The following is a 9564-nucleotide window of genomic DNA, read 5'->3' on the forward strand; positions in this document are numbered from 1 at the left end:
GGAAAGTTGTCTATAAAAGCTGTCATTATTTCAATTCACAACAACACCTCACATGTCAAGAGTGTTGAGCTACTTACCGGAACAGCTACCCGGTCAAGCAAATAGGCAGGTCCCATGTCAAATCCTTACATTATGCTCGCCAGATCACGTTACGTGACGCGTGCACACGCGTCTACACATAGAGAGATGTCCACATCCAATTTTTCGGCTGACGCAACAGCAATTATTAGAAAAATCTATAATTATTTCAAACGAGAAAGTGAAAGGAGCAATCTTCTGTAGCTCCTGAAAAGTATTTCAAACAGACCCAACATGCCTTGGATCTCTCAAAGGGCGTGTTGAGTCGAAGTATCCATGCCTCGTCAACGGACACTCCAGGGACCATCTCAAAAATTGGTAGGAAACTAAAACTGGATAGTTTTGATCAAAGGCTTGTCAGGGACACAATTAGAAAACTAACACGTCAAAATGAACATGTGCCGGTACGGCGATTGAAACAAATTTTTGCTCAAGACCACCAGCTTGATATCTCTCGTTATACAATTTGCACATTGTTGCTGAAATTTGGTTAGAACTGTTCACGGGATAAAATTTGCCATGTGGGAACGGCATGACATCGCAAAATCAAGAATATGTGACGGCCCAGATATGTTGCCGATGTGACGTTAAATTATAACTCACCCACTCACTAAGGATATTACATATGTTCATCTTAATTTGTATTGGTATTGGAATCAGCTGTTCTCTTTAGACGGCACACGGCAGTTTCAACCACTGTGATGGTCTTATTGTGTACCAACATATCGGATTCATCGAACGACCTCTCTCCTATGAAAATTTCTTGTTGTACTCCGGTAACAATGTATTACAGTACTAAAGTATAGTGTTGAATTCATGATGATCTGAAAGAAATGTCAAAACATAGTAATTCTCCCTATGTAGGAACAGACTTGTATGAATCACTCCCGGGTATATGGCTTCCTTGTCCAACATGGCGGATGTGAGGATACTGCTACTGTGGACGGTGGTGACAGAGTGTTGGGTACTACATTTAATGGGTGAGTTTAACCCAGAACCTATCGACTGATTGCCTTGGCTTGTGTCACGTAACATCACAGTCACCATATAACTGATCACATATCAGGAATGTTCTTTTGTTCCATCACTAAAAAGTACCATTCTCATCGTTGGATGGAATTGAAAAAATTTTTAGAGAGAGATTCTAGTTTTGATTTTTGATGCTGTGACATTCCTGTTGGTTTTATTAGTTTGCAGGTTTATATGATATAACTGCATTATAAGCTAATATTTTTTAAGTCACTATATGGCTGAAATACGGCCGATATGACTATATGACTATCACTGATTTGGTGGTGTAGTCATGAAATATTTTCGATAATGATATTCACCTACCTATGTGTGTACAGAAGACGTTTACATGATTTGTAAATCCTGCTCAGTGGAGTTTGTCTGTAATACTGAACACCAAATCATAACCTATGGTTTGCAGCATCTGAACTCAGATGTGTTTCAAACATGAAAAAGTTTCATTACTAATATTCACACTCTTTGGGAAGCCGAGTTACCTCTCTAGACGTTATTTCTGCCAACATTACTTTTAATGCTTATTATTCAGTTACCTGATTCCATAAAGGTGTATTGCTCATCATGAAGGTGTTTATGTATGTAAGCTACGGCGGCTACGTCAACGGCTGTTAGTATGCGGGAAACTGGCAGGCGTCAGTATGCAGTGGCCATTACGCTTCATGTTTAAAGTCTGTGGCTGCCTATGAAGCAGGAATGTCCCAGACTAAAATGTTAACTTTCTACCCAGGTCGATTTGGTCAACAAGGGTCCCTGTTCAATTGATCTAAAACCAGATCTAACCGAATTTGCAACTCCAACTCCAACGTTGTCTGAACTTGGTCACTGAGATAATGAATTTATTGCAACTACTTCATTTCGCTTACGAGAGTACACCATCTGATCTTAATAGGAATGACTGATGACACACAGTGCTTGTGGTTTTCGGAAATTTAAATAATTAATGCACATATGTTGTAAAGACATTATTCTGTATCAGAACCAGTTTCATAAAGGTCATCGGTTATCCCGTCACTCTGTCAGAAACTCAGGTCAAGACATTACGGCACAGGTCAACGCGATACGACACTCTTGAGTGAGTGAGTTAATATTTAACGTCACATCGGCAATATTTCAACCATATCGTGACGATAATATATGACATAGAAATGGAATATATAAATATTACAAAAACCTGTCGATGAGGGACAGTAAAACAACTAGATTATGAACTGTCCTCTCCACTCTAGATGTGCATTGCTGTACGGTAATATCTTCAGTATATTTACCAAAAACATTTTTACGTGTAGGAATGGCAATAATCTGATTACATGTATTTGATGTGTTAGATTTGACGACAATAAAGCTTTTGGAACAATTTTTCGATTATTATTGTGATTGTAATAAAAAACAGAATTAGCACAAAGTAATTAGTAACGAACAAAAGCATACACAGTTTCTACATAACAGTTATATCAAATATGGGCCGCCTATCAGCACGATATATATATATATATATATGCAAATATATATATATATATATATATATATATAGAGAGAGAGAGAGAGAGAGAGAGAGAGAGATATGACATTTGCTCCCTCTCCATGTTTGGAGCAAATAGAGCAAATCTCATTGGGATGACAAGTAATTGTCTCAGTGGTTTACCTCTCAAATATATTAAAATGGATGTTATCAATGACTAAGTCCAGCAATTCACATTCCTTCAGTACGCTTCAGATGACATTAGCTTTCGTTTCATGACAAATTTCCTGAAACATTTAATATAGATATATGACTATATATATGCACAATTCTTAATACTTGTCAAGGAATGAAGTTGCGGGACCAAGCAATACATGCATAATCTCTGTTCCACAAATATTCGCTAAGAGCTACAAACACTTGCACTTGTTATTGAGCTATATAATCAAAAGAATTCAGTACAAACCAGACTGGACCTGTACAGTGTTTATAGACTTCAGGTACTGGCGATTGTTCTTTCAGATTCATCCTCGGTAAACCTATTACCACCTAAAGTAATAATGATTATGTTATCTGAGGCGATGTCAATGGAGATAACTGCACCCTGTTCATATAGGACAGCCAAACATTGAATGATACTAGTGGGGACAGAATGGGTACATTCCTCTTCTGTCTCATCTTAAAATTGCATTTTGTACATTCAACCAATCACAACATCCAGCACTGATTAAATTTCGGGAAGAAATTCAACAGGTTCCCATTCTCTTTTGGTCCTTTTTGTGAGATGCATGGACATCACCCATTACCATTAGGCTGAAAGACCGAACTGGTTGGCGAATGCTGCCGGTATTTTGTTCCGAATCTTACCTGAAGAAGGTTGTTGTCACGATCGAAGACGCCATCTGTGGTTAGCCGTACGAGGCGTCTTAGCTTTCATAACTTGTTGAATTTATATCCTGAGTTGCCAAACCTATATTCCTCAATATGTTCCAAAATTCTAACCTGAAAGGAAACAGGAAATCGTTGGTCACTTGAAATCACTATTTGTCTTAGAATGATACTTATACTTAAGGCATCATTGTTCGTGTTAACAACTTGCAATTTAAAGGACCACTAAACTCAATTTTTTGGTACTCTTTGTATCACTGCATATGAAAGACTTTTGGTTAGTCATAAACGAAACACCATTTTTTTAAAAAAAAAACAACAACTTGTGGTTAATTAATACCAAGCGCTTAAAAGTTGCTAAAAAGCCGTCTGCTTCTCTCTCGCCCGCAAACGAAACCGCAGACAGGTTACGTAACTCTGTCGCCAGAGCCCTACAGTGACGTCATAGAAGGAACGGTTTCCAGTTGAATGTATAGAAAATGTGTAGGAACCTCGTCATTTTGCTGATTTCTCGACGTCACCAAAGACATGCCGAATTGTTATGTTGCCGTCAATTGTTCCTTGGGGTCGGGTGATGGTGTCACTATGCACAGATTTCCACCGTAGTTTGTGCTAAAATGGGTTGTTAGTGTGTGCGATGTGAGCTTTGTGAAAGCCTGTGGTGTATACTAAATCGGATGGTTCGCCCCCTACCACGCTTCCGGGATAGAAAATGGAGTTTAAGTTTCATCGAGTTTATAAAATTAAGACTGCTTACTACACATTGCTGACCAAAATGATTTTGCATGGATATAACGCTTTCTTCCTCGGAAACGAGGTTGTGGTCGAAGTGAAAATATCATCGTAAGTAATCTTATATTGACCCCTTATATTGACCGATTCCAAGAGTGAATTTGTTAGGTTATAAGCAATGTCATGTAACATCCTAATGTCAATCAATAAAATACATATTTTAATTAATACATATTTTTAATACATACTACCAGTAGAGAGTAATTTTAATTTTGTAAGTCGGTGAAAACAAACTAAAATAGCATTCGTCCGCAGACAGGGCGCCACCATTTTTGAAAATCCTGAGGTCCGTTAGAGTTATTGAGATTATGATTTGTTCTCATCAAGTAAGAAAACCAAAACTACTTTTTACTGATAGTTAAATATGCATTTGAATCATGACCAAAAGGATGACATGACACAACCTTTAACATAAGGACTTCTTCCAAGGAAGCAAGGTGGGGGTCGAAGTGACATTTAGATTGCAAGCAATGTTATATTGACATCCACCTCACTTCCAAGAGTGAAATTGCTATGTTATAAGAAATGTCATGCAAAATCCTATTGTCCATCAATAAAATACATATTTTACTACCAGTAGAAAGTAATTGTCCTTTTGTAAGTCAATGAAAACAAACTTAAATGCCATTCATCCCAAGACAGGGCGCCGCCATTTTGAAAATCGTGAAGTCAAATCGATTTGAATTAATGAGATTATGTATGGTTTGTTCTCATCACGTTAGAAAATCAAAACTACATAAATATGTATTTGAATCATTACCAAAAGGAATTTGCATGACACAACCTGTAACATAACCTATGCGAGGTCGGGGTCGAAGTGAAAATACTGCGCGATAAATTTCTTCACTTACTGATTTACATGGTTTGTAACGTTCACTCACCAGTATGTAGACATTTGTCAATATACGTTTTTATACTTGGTCTCATAATCCTAATTACTTTATAGTCATACTTGTATGCATTTTGAAACTTAATAAAAAGAAGCGATCTGCGACTGTATAACAGGAATGTAATATGTAAACATTTCATAGTTTTGCTATATGAATCATAATTCGCACGCACGCCCTAGCGTATGTCGTCTGCATCATTACACTTAACGACGAAAACAATGATTCTGTTGAAATCTACGACAACTTATTAAAAACAAAAATGCACATATTAAAATTAAAGTTATAGGAGCAATGTCAGGCTATTACCTTCTTCGAGGAATGTATTCATCAATATCCACAAAAACAAGTGATATATAATTCATCTGCAGATATCCCAAGTGATGTGTCTTTTAAGAGTCTAATATACGAAAACGTGTTGTATCGTTTCAGGTTTTTCACATTGCTGTATAGTTTCACTGGTTACCCAAGATAGCACACCTGGCAACTAATTGCATAATGTGCGCCATTCTTTTTGAAAAGTTATTTAGTTAGCCAATAATGAGCAATCAATGAACGTATTGGCGGTAAATCCTTTGAAAGAAGGGTGTTGTTTTACATAGACACAGACACGACAAAGTGTATTCAGTATAGATTAGTAAATGTACATACATAAACACTACCTTTTGACAAATCCCCCATTTAAATCCCCATAAAACTAATTAATCATTAAGCGTGTTATCGGTTAATCCTTTGATCGATCCAGACAAAAGAAATGCCAAATGGGGGCCTTTGTCGGGTAATGTAAGCGGCGTTACCACTAATTATCCCTGTTATAAATTCATTAACTGAGCATCAAGTGAATGATAACAAATAACATGTAGGTTTATACCACCCAACACGGATTACAACCTAGCGACGCCAAGTATTTTTGACAGTATCGTCTATGAAAACAAGGGTTGTAACTCCAAAACTAGGCAAAGCAGGAGACAAACTAAATGATAGTAGATTGTGAGAACATATAGCTTTCATTTTTCTGAACAGATTTCGCGTTTTTAGATTTGTACAAACCTGTAAACGAAATAGTTTAACCCCTGAAATGTAACTTGTTTGAGTGGCATTTTAGAAGTTGAGGTGTACAAATAGGATAACTTGTATGGATAACAACTTCTTTATTGCGTTATAGCGACGTTTCGGTACAGATTCTTGTACCGTTGCATGAATGAAATGTAGATGAATACTGCACAGACCCTCATTTCTATACCCACTATTACGTCACGGAGACGCGCCGCTCTGATTGGTTGAAATTTCGTTTGCGGCTGAGAATTGTGCACTGTTGACAAAAAGGTCGATTTATGGTAATTAAAGATCGAAATGAGCATTTTTGATGACGGGGTTTTTATTTATAACGATGTCAGCAAGTGATTTTGCGTTTATACCCTATTAGAGTATATGTGACCTTTAAGGAACATGCATTCTTTGTGTGATTTGTGATTTAGCAGAGTCTGTATTCGTTTGGCCAAATATTCCAAAGCAATATCCAGAACTGTACTCTCTTGTCCATACCGTTGGCTTTCACTGTTTGCAGACCCACCTTCTGCTAAATTCGCTGCAATGATACGCATTCCGAATAGTCACTGAAGGATGGGAAACAAATCTTCAAAGAGAAAGGAATCATTTGGCATTTGACGTTCCTTCTCGTTGAATTGCTCACTAACACAAAATGTAATAATTGCAAGAAAAACTTATATTTTTGAACTGTCACGTGAAACTCTGATGATTTGTCTGATAATTTTAGACATACGAATGAAAATCTTGTTTAACAAACGATCATTATTTGTTGTCACTTGTAAAACTGGTTGGAGATAAGAAGAATTAATAACAATATTCAGAGTGGGAGATTGAATGACGCTGCTGATACCTTGGCATAATTCACCTCCTTGACTCTCTCTTAATATGTCACGTGTGGTATAGGTGATAGGTAGGATTATTTCTAGCTGAGCGACGAGTAGTATTTGGAAAAGGTTTCGTATTTCTACAAAGCGACTGACTTTCTACAGGGAATAGATATTAACCTAAATCGTTATTGTGTATTACTGCTGTAATTGTTGTGTTATGACTTCTTTCATTTTGCAAACCTAGTTTATTTTAGAATATAACTAATCACTGTATACACGTTCTTGGTTTTACATGTGTACATAAAAGTTTTGGAATGTGACATGCATATGTTTTAGGAAGGTCAAGTTGAACAACCTTTCCTGATGACAAAACGTCATGCTTTCACGTCTAAGCATTTTTCATAACGGCATATGTTAACGTCATACCATACTATAAACACGTATCGATACATGCGAGTTTTCACGTAATTACTGTTTGATTAGATAACGTTTTCAATCGGAGCATGCAAATTTGATCTATTATATTTACGTTGACATATTGATAACATGTCACTAGAGGACGTTGCATGTATAAGAGGCGTGTCTGACTGTGATGTATCTGCTGAATTGTTATTTACAAAATTTCTTTGTGTCATTGCACATTTGACAATTCAAAAACGTTTCATGGTTTTTCATTGCTTCTAAATGGCAGGCGCGAAATGTCGAGATATCGAAGATGATCATGCAATATCCTAAAGTGTCTGTCTCTGATTTAATTATGTTTCCCTTTCGAAGATAGTGTCTTCCAGAACTGTCGATAACTTTCCTCAACATTGTTCACTTCAAGTGGCCAATATTGTTAACGGCTTTACGTCTGAGATAATTCATCGATTAATTTTGGATTTTGTTAGGAGTTTGTGGCTAACGCTTCGAGCTCTTGGAGATGTGGAGGATATTTCCAAATTGGAAACTTCAGTGACCTATATGTTGTCCAATAAGGCAAGTTTCCAAACTTGCCTTATACCATGATTATGTCCCCGTGTTGTGTCCATGGACCTGAGTATTGTGTGGCGGGTGCCATACTAGTGGAGCGGGATATGGTCACCATTTTGCAAATTACTATTTGATGGTAAATTATATGACTTTGTCGTGAAACATTTGTCATATACATTTTATCACGAAATTACCATTGCACCGTACTTGTCTGCACGTTTTACATTGAAAACCAGATACATTTACAACTCGCATTGAGACACTAATAGCTAAAACAGGATTTACACGGGTTCACAATTGCACTCTGTCTTTTTATGCATAAGTATGGTAATACATAGTATCTGATCTTTGAGGCGTCACAATTACGTACTAAGCTGTAATATCCATGGTGAATACACGTACGTGCTACTCCGTGGGGGTTATTTGTTTTTTCTGATAAGCTCCGTGTTAGTTTTCTTACTGTAGTTGCACCTTACTGTAGTTGCACCTTACTGTAGTTGTACCGTACTGTAGTTGCACCTCACTGTACTTGTACCTTACTGTAGTTGTACCTTTCTGCAGTTGCACCTTACTGTAGTTGCACCTTACAGTAGTTGCATCTTACTGTAGTTGTACCTTACTGTAGTTGTACCTTACTGTAGTTGCACCTCACTGTACTTGTACCTTACTGTAGTTGTACCTTTCTGCAGTTGCACCTTACTGTAGTTGCACCTTACAGTAGTTGCATCTTACTGTAGTTGTACCTTACTGTAGTTGTACCTTACTGTAGTTGCACCTTACTGTAGTTGTACCTTACTGTAGTTGCACCTTACTGTAGTTGTACCTTACTGTAGTTGTACCTTACTGTAGATGCACTTTACTGTAGTTGTACGTTACTGTAGTTGCACCTTACTGTAGTTGTACCTCACTGTAGTTGCACCTTACTGTAGCTGTACCTTACTGTAGTAGGACCTTACTGTTGTTGCACCTTACTGTGGATGCACTTTACTGTAGTTGTACCTTACTGTAGTTGTACCTTACTGTAGTTGTACCTTACTGTAGTTGCACCGTACTGTAGTTGTACCTTACTGTAGTTGTACCTTACTGTAGTTGCACCTTACTGTAGGTGCACCTTACTGTAGTTGCACCTTACTGTAGTAGGACCTTACTGTAGTAGGACCTTACTGTAGTTGCACCTTACTGTAGTTGCACCTTACTGTAGTTGTACGTTACTGTAGTTGCACCTCACTGTAGTTGACGCAAGGATCTGGAATCTTATCTCAGTAATATCCCGTCAGGCAAAAACAAAGTATTCCGTACAATGTATCATGTCCGATATGGATGCTAGTCGTCCAGTCTGGATAGTAAGGAGGTATCGCTGAAATGAAGTGTGAAATATTTGCTTCAAAAGTCTCCATCCAAATCCTTATAACACTTGTTATGATTTTCTCCAATGACGCCGCACAAATCCTATGCTTAGTATGTGAGGGAGATGCTTTTCACTGACATTAATTATACTTTCACTGGTATATCATGTGAAATTGGTTGTGATTAAGTAAGTAATTATGGTTGCGGGCATTTTGCACACAATCAGAAAACGACA

General features: G+C 37.4%; 1 protein-coding gene across 1 annotated transcript in view; it reads left to right on the forward strand.

Annotated features, from left to right (window-relative positions):
• Nucleotides 1–9564, forward strand: part of LOC137271937 (multiple epidermal growth factor-like domains protein 10) — a 64308-nt gene that overhangs the window by 22794 nt on the left and 31950 nt on the right. The gene's annotated exons all lie outside the window — the stretch shown is intronic.

This window comes from Haliotis asinina, chromosome 2 (assembly GCF_037392515.1).
Source record: "Haliotis asinina isolate JCU_RB_2024 chromosome 2, JCU_Hal_asi_v2, whole genome shotgun sequence".
Taxonomy (NCBI): Eukaryota; Metazoa; Mollusca; class Gastropoda; order Lepetellida; family Haliotidae; genus Haliotis; species Haliotis asinina.